The 15,838-nt window shown below is 38.3% G+C and overlaps 1 protein-coding gene and 2 pseudogenes across 1 annotated transcript in view; 1 reads left to right on the forward strand and 2 right to left on the reverse strand.

Annotated features, from left to right (window-relative positions):
* The window catches only part of LOC111347678 (uncharacterized), a 724,620-nt gene that overhangs the window by 315,009 nt on the left and 393,773 nt on the right, over window positions 1-15,838 (reverse strand). The window lies entirely within an intron of this gene.
* LOC148737640 (uncharacterized) lies at window positions 9,109-11,304 on the forward strand (annotated as a pseudogene).
* On the reverse strand, window positions 12,345-13,009 carry LOC148737641 (uncharacterized; annotated as a pseudogene).

A 15,838-nucleotide genomic window follows, 5' to 3' on the forward strand; every position in this document is an offset into this window, starting at 1 on the left:
ATTGTTCGCATTGTAACCAAAAACAAAGTATCCCACGCGGTAAAGAACAGTAATTTGAAAGTTTGAAACATTTGATGATATTCTATTAGATATTTATTAAAAACTAGATCATTGGATAATGCAATTCAAGACTTTTTATTGGCTTAGCCATTATGGTATATCAGGCAATATACCATAATCTACAAATATGGTAAGCGTACGTGTCAGCTTAAAATTAAAAGGGAGCTAAAAATTTAATAAAATTTAATAATTCAATTCAACGTTTTTAATAAAACAATTATTCCACTCGCGCTTTTTGGATATGAGATGATTATAGCCAACTCGGCGCTACGCGCCTCGTTGGCTATTTATCATCTCATATCCAATGCGCGCTCGTGGAATAATTGTTAAATACACTGTATGTGTCATTGTCCCTGATTATATGTGCTTGGGCTGACTTGAAGTTGACAAATGAAAATGTAATTAAACGATATCTCTTATATTACCAATTATATTCTTCTCATGTGAGTCTCAGATAGGTTTATTCACCTTATAATGTTTCTCTTTTTACCATAGTCACCTTATTTCTTTTAGAATTAAAGGACTCAAGTATTATTTACGTTTATAGTTCAGCACTAAATTTTCTCCGGCTGTTATTGGTTTAAATCGATCAGGTGACGCGATAGTGTTCATCCGTGGAGAGACACTATCAGCCCATAGTGCCCGCCTGCGGAAAATAGCCGAATGGATAGTGCCCGTCCGCGGAAAATACCTGAATTGATAGTACTCATCCGTGAAAAAGTTTTAATAGTTTAACGGCCGCGAAGTTAGGCAGATCGGAAAAACAGTGACTTTTCAATTCTGACAGGTATAACGCATTATTTAGCCAATCTACGGTTGCGAATTATTGACATTTGTGACAAGCTGTAGGCGCGGAAGAAAATTTAGTGGTGAACAAGAAAAACAATAGAGTGTTTATGTTTCGGAACTATCGCTCTGATAGTTGCCCCTTCGAAATTTGATGTTCTTAAAACTAGCATATTTGCCCTCGAAGCTTCGCTTCTTGGGCAAATATTTGATTTAAAAACATCAAATTTCCGCGGGGCAACTTTCAGCCGGTAGTTCCTCGACAGAAACTCTCTATTGTTTAAATATATTTCGTTACATTATCTCTGAAGCGTTATTGATTAGCGTAATTTACTTTTCATTGGTAGAGATATTGGGCTACAGCCCCTTTTCCTTTCAACCTTTCACCCATGCCCCCTACAAAATACTTTAAATTCACAGCAAACAAAAATATTGTCACTCATTTCATGTCTTGTCCTAGTAACCTGTAAAGCTTTTACCGCGAAAGGACGCTAGGGAGTTCACGCCGGCAGAATCAAGCGGATGTGGACGAGTTTCCTCCCCCCTAGGATGGAAGAAATAACCCTCCAGTGGCTACGCAACTTTCCTTCCCGCCTCCCTCCTCCCGCCCTAAAACTCGAAGGGTAACTAGGCTAAGAACCCGTGGATTGGGTTGATATGCATATATCATAACGATTGTCTGATTGACGACTACAAAGTGTTGCCTTATCTATCAATATTTTATTTTAAACAATAGTAAATTTTTTTTAACTTTGGTGAATATGTCTGATGATTTCAGTGTAGTAACTGTTACAACTATCTCTTAAACACTGTCGTTTTCCCTGTGCATTGTCCTTTTACATTGCCTTCAGGATTAAAATTAGGAGGAATAGTCTTCACTTTTGACTTACAGAGATCCTAGGTTGGTATTGTTCATGAATATCTCTTTTGGCAAGTCCTCCAACTGGTTGTTCTGCAAGTACCTGTCAACAAATGATGGCAGTTAGTTTGTGTAACGGGCGTTCAGCTACATTGCTGATATAAATGCATTATCGTTATCATCAATACCTTCAAGTGGAAAGAAATGTTTTGGGTAAGATGCAAAGCTACTGATACTGCAAGAGATTCATATTTTGAGCCAAACGTGTCCACTGCATTATTGCATTTCGTTAATCGCGCGGAGCCGATACATCAGACATCCATCCGTGTAACATGTATTAACCATTGGCCAATCCTATTTTTGAGAATCCACAGGGCGTTCGTGTTTTCTTTGGTGGCATTTCTTTTACCATTAAGAAATGAACTAAGGACACAGTCGTTTTGTCAAGGAGCATTTGAAACAGTGTATCAATTTTTCGTAGCAAGGTGCTGCGCAGTAATGCAAAATTAAGAGCCTAACCTTGTGGAAAGGAAGCTTTTTCTTTGGCATTATGAAATGTAAGGAGGTAAAATTTTTTCGCAGTTTTTGTATTTTTTGCAATTAATTTACAAATGTCATTATGGGCCAGCCAAAGACCAGCGCGTGGTAACGATGACTGAAACCAGATCAGGTAGAACCTGTCAATACATCACAGTGTTGGTGTGTTGATAATATATTTTTGTTTTGACATTTCGTTTACGCCAATTTGTTATCCCTTAATTTAAGACTTTAAGAGGTTTTCAAGGTTTTCATTTAAGTCGAATGATCTGGTTACTTTACTAATCGCTTTTTGGTCTAATGATAGTTTGGTTAGATTGACGTCTCCGTGTTTAGTTTTGATAGAAAATTATAGTTAGAGTTTTAGTCCAGGATAAGACACCGTGTAATCATGATCCTTTTTGGAATAAAAGACAAGTGTAGATCGTAATTCTCGATAAATTAATGACGATCCGGGAGCAACAGTAAGCAACAACTTGTAATACGCTCAGGATCTACGGATTTGTAGGCATATGTATCGCATGTAGTTAATTTATTCTAGGATATGCAGCTCTTTTTTCGGTTAAGAGTAAGTGTGTAACGGTTGCGAGTAAACGCTTTTCAATATAACCGCGGTGTACTACACTACGTTCGCACAATACTTTGGTAATTTCTTCAAGTATAGATTCCAGTTCTTCGCTTTAATATAGGAACGCTCCAAAGACTAGGATAAAAAAGAAAGAAAGAAAGAAACAGTTGCAGCAAAAGTGATTTTTCTTTTAACTTTTGAATGATATATCCTTGATATATATTAATCCGGAAAGTACTGAAACTAGAGTGAATTTTATTTCAGGCCTACAAGTATCTAGAAAAGAAATGTTTCTTTGGTAGTAGGGCACATTTATGCAAGTGTATTTTCTTATATTTCCTGACGAGAATTTATTACACATTCTAATCATGAGCAATTATTTGTAATTCGACCAAGTAGATAAAGAGGTCATGTGCAAGAGTGTTCACCCCAAGTTTGCAGATTTAAGATAGCGCATACGGTTACGATAATTTCTACCCTTGTAATATGAACCCAGCTGCTAGCGATACATCTGGAGGTGAGCACATTCAAACAATTCAGCGGAGAAGCTCTTGAGTATGGTTGAGAACTTATCGCCGATCTTGTAGATCGAATCTTTGACAAGTTAAAAAGCAATATTGATACTAAACTTGGTGCCTTTAAGAGCAGTATTCATTTCCAAAGTATCATTTCCGGATAAGGATATCGTATCGTTTCCGGATACCTGTGGACATGGCCTTATTTTTTCCTGAGGATTTATGACTACTTGACCCGGAATTGATTTAGGTAAACTTTATTACGGTGCGTCTTCATAGCCAAACAAGTTCTGTGGAATCCTATCGTCTTTGTAGTACAAATGGAAATATTTCACAGATTTTTTCTTTGGGTGACATTTGACGATGAATCGTTCTCGATTTTGATGTTTGATTGTTTAATTCTAGGTCCTTGACAATTGAATTTTAGTAGGAAGATATCAAACCTTTCTGTTTTTTAACATAAATAATTTCTCCAGTGATTTTCAGATCAAGCATTTCTCTGGAGAAATGCATTGAGGCCTAGGTCGAAGACCTTTGATAGTTGTGATATCCAAACAATATCTTAATACCCGAAAGCATAGTCACAGAATCAGATGATGAAAGAGATTAAAAAGCTGCGGAGGATTACCCTACGTGAACACAGGTTCGCGCCTGCACTCTCCTGCTCAAAAATTAATAGAAAATTAATGGAACAGTTGAAAAATGAAATAAACCCCGTTGTGGCTTGCTGGTATGTCGGATGATAATGTCTTTGGCTGAGAGATTATCCTCAAAATTTGATATTTTCCCTAAATATTCATTTTTCGGACAATCTCTCAGCCGCGGACATTATCAGCCGACATACCAGCCGCCGGCCCGAAGAGGTTTATTTACCAAATACCACAGGGATTTTTAAAATGAAGAGTTCAATGAGGGACGCTAAACGATGTACAATTATAATAAATTCTGGAAAGAAAATGCTTAAATGTTTCATATTTCGCGCACCGTGCACTCTCGTACTATCCCGGTATCTATTCTATTCGTGAGCTTTTGTACTTAAAATATGTTGGTGTGAAAAAAAAAAAAAAAAAAAGAAAAGACTGGAATAGTTATTAGAATCTGCACCCGGAAATATTGTAATCGTTGCTGATATAAAGTAGTAAAAATCATTTTTGTACAATTAATTAATTAATCAATTAATTAATTAAGCACGATGGCCGGTTGCCATGTAAGTTCCTCCCGTTACTATCTTAGAGGTCACGAAGGCGCGCTATGAATTGATTGGCTCCGCCCCTTGATTTCAGCTCAAATGAAAGAATCATCCAATATTGCGACCAACGGTCTGACCATAAGTAAAACGGTGTGCATGGAAGATGCAGTAAAAGTATTATTTTGGGTCAAAAATTCGAAGATATTGAGTCTTGTTGACTCTCATATCCATAATTTAGCTTATTTGGATTTTATTTGGCACAGACACATCGTTCGGCCGTTCAAAGTGCGATCTACGGTCGACTATGCAGTCGTACAGTTGTCTTTTCAAAACTCGCACCGTGTAACTTCGGCTTATATCCCAAGCACCTTGTACACATCGGTTGGCTGAGCCTTTAGATTATTCCCACTGAAACTAGCGGCATCATAAATACTGTATGCACAATGTTAGCAGCCAGAATTTCACAACTCTAGTGGTTGTTCGGCAATATTCTTAGCTGTCGCTGCTCGAGGAATATTGTGAATTTTGTGCGTTATGGCTGACGGAAATAACCCATCTATACGCAAGAAAAAGTGTCCAACAGATCGAGGTCTTCAGATCTCTTTCAACAGAGGGCTTCCTCAAGAGAGCAGACTTCTTGGCATCAAATACCGCGTCAAAAGGCGCGTTAAATCTAACAAAAGCGACCTCAAGTACACAGAGTGGGGATCTGATAGAGGCTCTTCTGTTGGTTTTTGAGGAGAAAATGGAGAGGAAAAGACTGACATCGAGCCAACTGAGCTTATTATCAACTGGAAGCACAGCTAGTCCGAAACCCTTTCTTGTTTCTACACCATCTACCACACGGTTTTCTTTTCCTTCATCGTCTTCCACTCCGTCTTCGCGTATTTTTTTGCCTTTCTCTGATCCTGTTTCTCCAATTTCCCTTCCACATGCAGAACATACACCACAAACAATGCAGATCACAACGCCTTCAGCAGAGAACGACCCCATATAAGACAACATTGGGTGAGAGGGAGAAAAAACTTTTGACGCAGGTTAGCAATGCACTTTCTCTAATGCTCCTACAATCACGTTGTATTTCTTCTCGCAAGCAAATGGCTGTCAACAACAGTTTACAGGAAGCCAAATGATGATCTCTCCACGAAAATACCTTAAATGGAACTGAGCAGTTTCTTATTCGGTTTCTCTCTTACCTGAATTTTAAAACATCTCTTGTTTAATTTAATTCAACAGTCTTGAAAAAGCACTGTTATGTAACAATTGTGAATAGGGTTTACAATGAGTCCATGTCTGCTGCCCATGAAGAAGTGAAAAACACTCCTGGTTATGTTGTAAATGGAGAGGTACAAGTTGATTTCAATTTTATTTTGTCTTTGTCCACATACTTATACACCAGTCTGAGAGTATGGAAGGTGCATGCATGAGTTTTGTTCAATTATTCCTTTTTGGAAGCCAGGATCTCTGCAAGCAGTCAATTTGACGCATGGTATCTAGTAGACTTCTGCAAAGTTCTGCTGACTAGCTCATCTAAGCATACAATATCTGATATCAAATTGTAAACCCTGAGAAATTTGTGAGTACAGAAATGTGTTCAATGTTATGTTTTGATATCTACCATTTCTTCCTGTAGTGTGTTAGTACATATGCAAGGCATGATTCGAGTAGATCAGCAGCACACACGACGGTGTCGGTCCTTTCTTCTGTAAGATGCTTTTGAACTCTTTGTATGATATGTTGAACCTTGATACACTCAATGCTATTCCTAAAAATATTTTTTATTTTACTAACTCTGTTTAGGACCAAAAAATGTTTAGGAGTTGTAAACTGGAGTAGGGCTAGTGAAGCTTAAGCAGTGAGCCATGAAGTCCCTATGACAAAAGAGCTGCTGAATTTTATAACTGAGTCCCAAGGTATGATACATTTGCATCCTCAATAATATCCTATCACTGATGTAATATGAGTATGGAGAACAGGAAAATCCTTTATAGTGTGACTTAAGTAATTCCCTTGTTTCTTTGTTTATTTATTTCTCACGTGTACTTCTCCATGGCGAAAAGTCCACTCAGTGAGCAAGAATCTCAGGCTAACCTGCTGATTATTGCTGACCATTATCACGTAATTCGAATGACTGTTTGTTGAGAGAATGAGTAGTGGTCATAAAGTACAAAGAGTTTTTCTCAGGTTACTCCTTTAATTGAGCAATTTCATGAAACCAAAATTGTTATTATTAAGTTTTGTTCTTATAAACACATTGTGTTATATAATTCTAACAAGACATAGCATAATTCATGAACTCAAAGATTGCACAATAGCTTTCTATAAAAATGGAAAACCAGAAGCATTATAGTTACTATTATTAATACTGATCTATTAATTTGTTTTTCTATAACTTTCTTTGTTTATGACTCAGGGAAATCAATTGCCATGCGGAGTCACGGTGCAAGCAGAATGGCTACACAAGGAGCAAAAGTTTTAACGAAACCTGAAGCTGTTGCTGCATATAGGAAAGCCATTATGAGCACCTCAAAATAAAGACATGCACATGAATACATGCGGGTAACTAATATGTACATGCTAGTGTATGTTTTTGTTTCTTTTGCATGAAAAAGTTTGCCTCTTCCAAATTAGTGATGTTGCACTAAAGGCCATGAAAGAGTTGGAAAAAATTTATGTTCCAGTTACAGAAAAAGCCACTCAAAATCAGTTACCTTTTGCAGTGTAGGGAAACATACTGGATTGAATCTCTCCATTCAGTGATGCTCATTTATGCTGCTAAGCGGATCCATTCTGGGGATGACACCTACATCAACATGCGCATGGAACTAGCCATTCTTGATTGGGTAAAAGACTTATGCTGACGTTAATTCTGCGCAATTGCTTTGGCAATTTTTGAATGCTATGCTCACTCTTTTTTATTGACTTATTTCTTTGCAAAATAAAAAATGTGAATAGAGAAGTATTGTCTCTGCAGATGTACCAACATGCCAGGCATCTAAATCGCCCGGCAGAGATCAGGGTACTTACTGGAAAAAAATTCAAACTCAGGGAAACCATCTGGTCTACCTATTCTAATCTAAATAACTGATGTCCATTCTGCTTACCAGGGATTCTGACTTTCTGTGATGATTTTAAATGGGAGCCCAAATGTCTGATAAAAGATGTGAAGTAACTGGGCAAGAGTAATCCTACCAAATGCTGGTACTAAGCAGTGAAACATTCATGAGACAGTATTAATTAAATATTACTTAAGGGATTTTTCCATGCAGTTTTAGTGATGTTTCCACCTCTTCATTTTCTTTTCACTGTATATGTTTCATGAACTTATTCAATTTTTATTTATAATTGCTCTTCTTGACATTGGTATCTTATGAGAATTTCCTTATTCCCTTTTGTAATGTAATGTAAGGAATGCCTGGAGGGTTGGGAAACCTTGACCTCACATCTTTCATAACACTATTGGGTATCTTTTCCCGCGCTGCATTAACCTGGTGCCCAAGTTCCATTCTTCTGGGCAGGTAAACAGGGTCTTTCCAGAGCCAACACTTCTTTAGAGATCTCCAGTTAATCTTATAATCTTTACGACGTTGCACGTGATCTTTTATATGCGCTTCTTTATACTAAAGAGCTTTTTTTTACAGCCGTTTATTTCACATTGGATAAAGCTTACCAACCTTTTTTTTTATATTGAGTGGCTATGGCCTTTCACTTCCACGGCAGAAGAAAAGAAAACCAGGCTTTTCGACTTACTGCTCCATGAAATGACTTGTCTACGATAGGTACGCTATTGGATGGGGCGTGAGATTTAACCACTTTCGTAAATGGCTGCCGGATTAATATTCTTTTGTTTAAATCTAAATTTAGCCTTTCTGGCCTCGCTTGAGATGATGTATTCTTTTGAAAATTGTACTGGAAAACAAGGCTTGAAAGGCTAATTTAAATTTAACCTATCGACATCCAGTGCGCCCGTATGCGCCCATGGGGACCCACACCCTTTCTACGCCTTGTGACGTCATCACTTTTAGCCCTGGAGCACGAATTTGAGCACGTACTTCAACAGATTGAAAATATCTTACAAACGATACCAGTATGAGGGCAATTGAGAGAAGGAGATTGGAGAAATAGCCAAAAAAACATGTAACTTTGACCTGAAAATCTGCACCGAAATCTTGTTCCATTACCCACCTACCTTTCTGAGCATGTGGTTTGAAAATAATGTGTAGTTTCTGAAAAATCTTTACACCAAAATGAAGCCTACTAAATTTACAGCAAGTGTGGAGAGAATTCAGGCAAGGAGAGGGGAAAAAAAAGGGCAGGAGAAAGAGAGAAAAGTAAAAGTCGTAAGTGGGGCATGTCGAAATTTTACTTTCTGCGCGTGCCCGAGATTTTCAGGCCGCCATTTTGCATTTGGATCGAAAGGCCGTGGAGTGCACGAGCTGTCAAGGGGTTTTTGTTAAGTTTGAGCTTTTAAAACCACAACAGTGACCCAAAATCTGCTCGACTAGCTTCAAAACACAGTTTTCCACAAAAGCTGCTGCCATTAATGGGTTAGACAAAAGAATATTAATCTGGCAGCCATTTATGAAAGTGGTCTATGAGGGGCCAGTTTATTCAGGGTATTTCTGAAAGAGCCATTAATTATTATCAAAATTCAGAAGATTTACTGAAACTGTCTGTGCCACTTAAATATAGAAATCTTGTCTGTAAAACACGAGGTTGGTTTTTTTAATATTGAAAAAGTAGTCTGGCTGCCACGTAACATTAAATCTCTTGGAGTTGACTTGAGGATACCCAAGCTTAGTTTCTCAGATGATAATGTAGACAAGTGTCTTTAAAACTTTAGGCATCGGTCATGTCACACAGATCGCAGGGGCATCAGGTGTTTCTCGCAAAGTCATTGGCCTGGTGTTTATGATTATTGATTTGCACATGAGAGTTCCCCATCTTTCTTGTAAACTTGTCTGGTTCAATGAAAATGAAAATCACTTACTTTTTCAGTTGTCAGTTGATGGAGCTCCTGAAACAATTGGAAGTATGGTGTGCTGGAACTTTGGTGATCAGGTGTAAGTGTAAAAGAGAAAGATCAAAGAATGCGTCACCTCTCGAAGCAGCTCACTGAAGAGATGAGAATGTTTTAAGGTAATGTTGTGACTGTTTGTGATAAGGAGTGCACTGTTGAATTTCAGCCAGGAGCAGGCATGTCCTGGCAGAGCTGGGCTGCCAATGAACTTAACCAGGCAGCTACCTATCCTTCCCCAAATGCAAATGTTCATATAGGAAACATGACCACTATGGGGGGTAGTATTGGAATGGGTAAAGACGACACCTGGAAACCTTACACTAAGGAAATGAGAACCTCTAATTCTGAAAAGTTAAACAATTTTCTTGCCTCTCTTCCCCCGAACCTTTCAGGAAAAAAAAAATTGAAATTCCAGAAAGTTACAGTTCACGGCTGAAAATGGCATCCGACAGTTTGGTCTTCCTAGGAATGGGCATTTTCCAGACAGGTTAAGGCCAGAACCCATGCATTGTAAGATCAATGCCTGGCAACATTATATTGATCTTCAGTACTTAGAGGCAGTGGGAAGAGAAAAGTTTGGTCCATTTGTTTCTACTCCGGGAGCACCTATAGGGAATAGACTCTTTTGAGGGTTTCTGGTAAAGACAGTGTTGGGGAGCGTGCTAGGAAGCAGGGGATGTTGCAGAAATCAGAGGTGGACCTAAAGCTATACCTGCATAAGAGAAGTTTTCCTCATGTAAGGCATGCATCAGGTAGGGAGGGGGTGGGGGTGTGGACTCGGATACTTGGCTTCAAGTGTAAAAGAGCATTTTAGTGATGAAGCAAACAGGTATAACAAGTTACCAGTTAGGCTTATTGGTAATCAAGCCGTTGCATTGGCTAGATATTACTATCGTTTTGGTTGACACTTAAGAAAGTCAATATGAAACAGAGGCACAAGCAATCTGGCTCTCAGCAAGATTGGTGAGTATCTGAGGAATGTTGGGGGGCGTTTTCATAGAATAGAGACCAATTATACCCAGGTTGCAGAACCACAAGAAATGTGTAGTATGTATTTTAACTTGATGTCTTTGCTTTTTTCATCCAGTGTTAATGTCACCACATGGACAGTTGGATATGCCATTCCCTATCATGCAAATTTGCTGTTTGCAAGGTATAGGGTGGGTTATGGCATTGTCTCTTTGCAGGCTAAAGGGGCCAAGCATTCTAGAGTGAGGAAAGATTTGACCTTAACTAACCGGTCAAATGTAATTAGTACCGCCACTGGTAAATGGTGGCAAGTAATGCGAAGTGATTATGTTCGCTCATTTTACCCCCCAGAACATCAACCAATGCCCTCTTCTTCTACCTCACACTACCAATCATGTTCTCCACCACAATGTTACCAATCAAATGTTTGCAATTGTGGTGGAAATAAAGAAAAATAATGATTTGCTCAGTTGTCAAGTTTGTTTGTCTGGTATTGATCTGGTGACTTGTGCAAGCAGCAGAGGAGCGACAGAATCAGTGTTGTGTGCACTAAAACCCATTGTCTGTAAACAGTGCAATACTCGCTTTGCTGATAACTTATCACTGTGGTCTCATGTAAAGTTCTCCAATGCCACTGAGGTAAGAAGTAAAGCTATCAATCTAACTTTGATGACAATACCTGGTTTCAAGGAAGCTTTACGCAGTAGAAGATTAATCACTGGAGGTAATAAGGAAATTATATTTAAGCGCATTGCAGGTGCATTGGCTTGGGAAGGGTACTTGAGTTATTCAAAAGTTTAAGTCTCCCAAAATATTTGATGTGAAGTGTATTTTTCTCGGTCAAGTTGGTGCACAATAATTAGAGCATACTTGCTATGAGAATGATAACTAAGCTCTCAACAAATTCTGTGCACCAGTAATGTGAATAATATGCCTACTCAAAAAGAAAAATATTTTAAAATTGGTGCAAAACTGTTTAAATTAGCTATGTTTGCTAGAGAGGTTAAATGTGTCGGAATGCAAAAGTACCGTTGTCACTGATATCACTCGGTATGCACTAATAAATTACAGAGAAAACTTTATAAACCCTTTTTTATTTTTGTTACTGACTTGCATTTTAGAGGAAGGGATTCTGCTCTAATGTATTTATGGAATTTTGTACATAAAGGTTTGACCACTAAACCCTTTATATGCTACCAACAGTACGAATCCTCTCCATACTGTTCTCAATACAGTTTCCAACGTGCTGACAAGGAGAGTTTGTTTAACAGTCAAGAGCTTCTTTATTTAGTAATTATTTGCTTCATTCTTGTGACTTTATGTTTAATTTTGGGTTAATATTGTAAGAAGAAACTAGATGCTTATCACTGTTAGGGGTCAAATGGTTAATAACTAATGACTCAGCATTTTGCTTGTTATGTTGACACAATGCATTTGTTTTAGGGATGGATTAGTCTAAAATAAAAGGTACAAAAGGTTGCAGCTTGATAGTTTTAAGAGCAAGATGAAGTATACATAGGTATTTGAGATTTGTATTTAAAAGGAGTAATTCTCTATACTGATAGGATAGTTATTTTCATAAATGAATCAGACATCATCATTAGTCAAATAATAAGCAAGTTTAGGTAAAACCATACTTCTATTTATTTACTCCATTGTATTTCTGTCCACAAGACATGAAGATTAAAGTTTCAAATATATGCTTGTATTAAAAACATATTTTCTTCAGAATTCTGTTTCAGATTACATTCAGGGTTGTCATTCTTTTGTTATATGAAAGTTTCGTGACAAGGTCTAACAAAACATTAGCAAGGCCTGCTGTTACCTAATTAACTGTCAAGCTAAATCGTGTTCAAATTCAATAACTTTTGTAAATTTGAGTCCTTTGCGAATCCTTCTCAATCATAGTGTAGCACGTAAAATGTGGTTGTTACCCTTTGTTGTTTTACTGAGTAAATCATTTGAAGCGGCTTAGTTTGCGTGACAACAAGAATTGACTTGCCGCTGTAACTTTGAAGCACGGAGCACCCTTAGGAATTTTCTAGGAGTTCCGCTTGTTGAGAAAGCTCTCTCTTGCTTAAATCTCGCAGGAGACCAAATTTTCTCTGCCGTGTCGAGCCTTTGGCAATTGAGCGTGATTTTCTCATCATTCATGGTTGTTTCCACGCTTCCCCCGTAGCCTTGTACTAAAAACCCAGATATGCCTAAAGATTTGAAATGGCATAAATAGCATGATGGGCGCCATGAGACCGGTCATTCTAGAGCGAGCGGGCTTCGCATTAATAGAGAGCCCGATTTCCTTAAGGAAGCCATCCACCAGGGGACTCACAAGCTCCAGCTTGTTGCCTGTGAGTTCCTCTAACACGGGATCAAGGTCTCTCATTCCGTAGTTGGGGCTATTTTCTGCAAAGCGAACCCTTCTTAACCATTGTTTCTCCGCAGAAAACCTCATCTCTTCGGAGTTGATATTCCAAAACCGGTCTCCTCTCTCTGTTTCATCCTCCATGCTGAAGTGCCTTAAACATAGTTTGTTTGGTGTGCTCACGTTGTCATCATCTGCCGCCAGTTTTTAATAGGCTTTTACTCCTTTTCCCTTTTCCTTTTCGTGCGAACTGCCGCTGACGATTTCTGCGCCAGAGCGCATCAGAGTTCCGGGAGGAAAACCCTAGGCAACCGACCATCACTTGCTTGGGTGTTAGGAATTCATCTACAATGATTGATCTGCGGCTCCATATTTATGATTTCCATGCCCCATATCTCGAGCCACCTGTGCCGCATCTGCTTTGAATCCAGTGTGTTCTCCAATTTTAAATTTCTCTTCTAGGAAGGCCTTCTGCTTAGCACTAAGACGGGCAGCCTTTCTCGAAGATCGCAATGCCCAGCTATGAGGTAACGCCTGAACACTTTACTCGGCAATCTCAGAAGGGGCAATATAGGGCTGTGCACTAAATCCTTACTGATGTTTTTCAATGTAAATCATCTTTGCCTTGTCGAGAAGCGTGTTTCTTTCCTCAATAAATATGCATTTGCCATACTGTATATGCCGCTAAACGTTGCAATGGTGCTCAAGAGTACTCACGCATCCTTCAACTCAAAAAAGAAAAAAAGATCGGCGTGTTTGTTGTCAATGGATGCAACTTCTCCTCTCCTTAAACGATATCTTCTGTCTTTTCTTGTAGAGGACACTGCTTTTTATCAAACAAAAGGATGGCTTAGAATTTTCCAGAAGAAAAGTGACCGTCGGGAAAGACTGGATCCCTCACTGAACCCATCAGTTTGAACAAGAAAAAAGAGAGGATAAAAAGATGACTAATCTAGTGAAACGAGATACGTAATTTTGCTGGCCGTATCCCGTAAACCGAACCGAAGACTTATCACCGATAACCCTTTTACACTACAAGCGGCCACGTCTTTTTCTTAGTCCTTCAAGCGTGACGAGATAAATAACGTGCCCGAGTAATTAAAATTTGGTAAAAGTGAGCAAGAATTACAATTGCAAGGGAAGAATGCCAGTGTTTGTGGTAAAGACGGGTGCTATTTGCAATTGTGGCCCAACACTTGTGGGTCCGTATGTCACGCTGCAAAGGGCAGTTCACGGTAGCAACTTGTGAAGCGAACGCACAGTCCATGTTTTGCGATGATGGATGGTATTTACGAACTCATAAAGAATACTCAAATGAATGTGTAAATATGGCGAACATGCTGATTTTGTGGTTCGTTAGCAGTTTCAAATTGCATCCGTCCCCGGCCGCTTCCAACAGGACGATCTTGCACTTTGGGTTGTTTTGTTTCTAAAATAACCGCTAAAATTTTAAATATCAGATAACCCGAACAGCAAGAACGACAGAAGTTGACTTAAATTAGCTCTCTATCCAGAGTAGAAACGATTTTTCGCCCCCAAAACGGCCCGAGGTCTTTTAAACGCACGCATTGTTGATTTTTCACCTCAAATTGCGTGACAAGAAATGGCGTATTTTGACCTCTATGTCACTTGTTTGGGGTTCTACAAATTTATTGGAGTTTTGTGAAGAAGAGGCCTTGTTCTTTCGCTGGATTAACTTGATATAACCCCATGCCATCTATTAAGGTGCGATTTTACCTTCTCAATTTTTCTATTTTTTTTTTTGTCCGCCTAAATGAGTGGAATAATAAAAAAAAAAAAAAAAAAAACACAGATTACCCAAAAATTCAGTTCGCGACAGAATTGGACAAATAGTACTTCAGAGTGCTCGTAAATACGTATTCTTTTCATTGAAAAAATCGTTATGTTGGTCACATTTATCGTTTTGTTTATTTTCAAACAACGTTCAAATAATGGGTTGTCTGGACCTTTTGAAGCTGACAGGAGAGCCACCAACCCGACTTTCGTGCCGTTCGCGTAAAATAAAAATGCAATGGAACTCAAAGTATTTTGTTTAAAAATTGTTCATCCAGACCTATACTCTGACAAAGTTTAGGGGTTTTCGATTTTTTCATATTTCGCACTTACATATGTTAACTTTAATTTGATCGAAAAACACCTTCGGCCAAAGTTGCTCACAATGTAAAGTTTCTTTTAAACGATGCTAGTTTCGTATCCCATACTTATTTTGAACCATTCTTTCCATATTACTTTCTTTCTATCTATATATATCCCAGGTTATAACCTCAAATTTCTAAAAAGAAAAAAGCTTCTATTTGTTTGATGTTGTAAAGTTTTTTTTATCCACTAAATATTTCTATAATAATTTAAAAACAATTTTCAACCAAAAGACTTGGAAAAAAGACAAACTGGAAACAACACACTAAACCCCCTACTGCACACTAATTCAAGCGCATCACTCAGTCCAGTTTAACAGAAATAGCAGTAAATAGCTATAGTCAAATTCAAGTAAGATTATAAGGAACCGGATGCTCTTATAAAGGCCTTAAAGAATCCGTGGGGGCTCGTGAGTTATCTAACACCGTCTTGTATTTTGTGATAATGTCCAGAGAAAAGAGCTGAGGTGTTGGCATTTTGTTACTACATTAAGCGGAGGAAACGTGATTCAGAGATACCAGAATGTGGGGTCTGGATTTAGTAAGGACTAGTACATGGGATTTGTACCCCCTCCAAAGTATTCGGAAGGTTTTTTTTTTCAGATCAACAAAGTTGTAAATTTCGCGTACATAGTGATAATGTTTCAGAGACGCTTGGAGAGAAATTAAAGGAAATGACACATTTTTAAATAGTCATTCACAGTTGTTGGATTGTAAGTTTAAATAACTGGTTCATTTAAACTGAATTGTCACTATTGGTGTCACTAAAGTGTTTTTGGTGCAAAGAATAAACAAAAGAAGTGGGTGAAACACAGAC

Source organism: Stylophora pistillata, chromosome 2 (genome assembly GCF_964205215.1).
Source record: "Stylophora pistillata chromosome 2, jaStyPist1.2, whole genome shotgun sequence".
Classification (NCBI taxonomy): Eukaryota; Metazoa; Cnidaria; class Anthozoa; order Scleractinia; family Pocilloporidae; genus Stylophora; species Stylophora pistillata.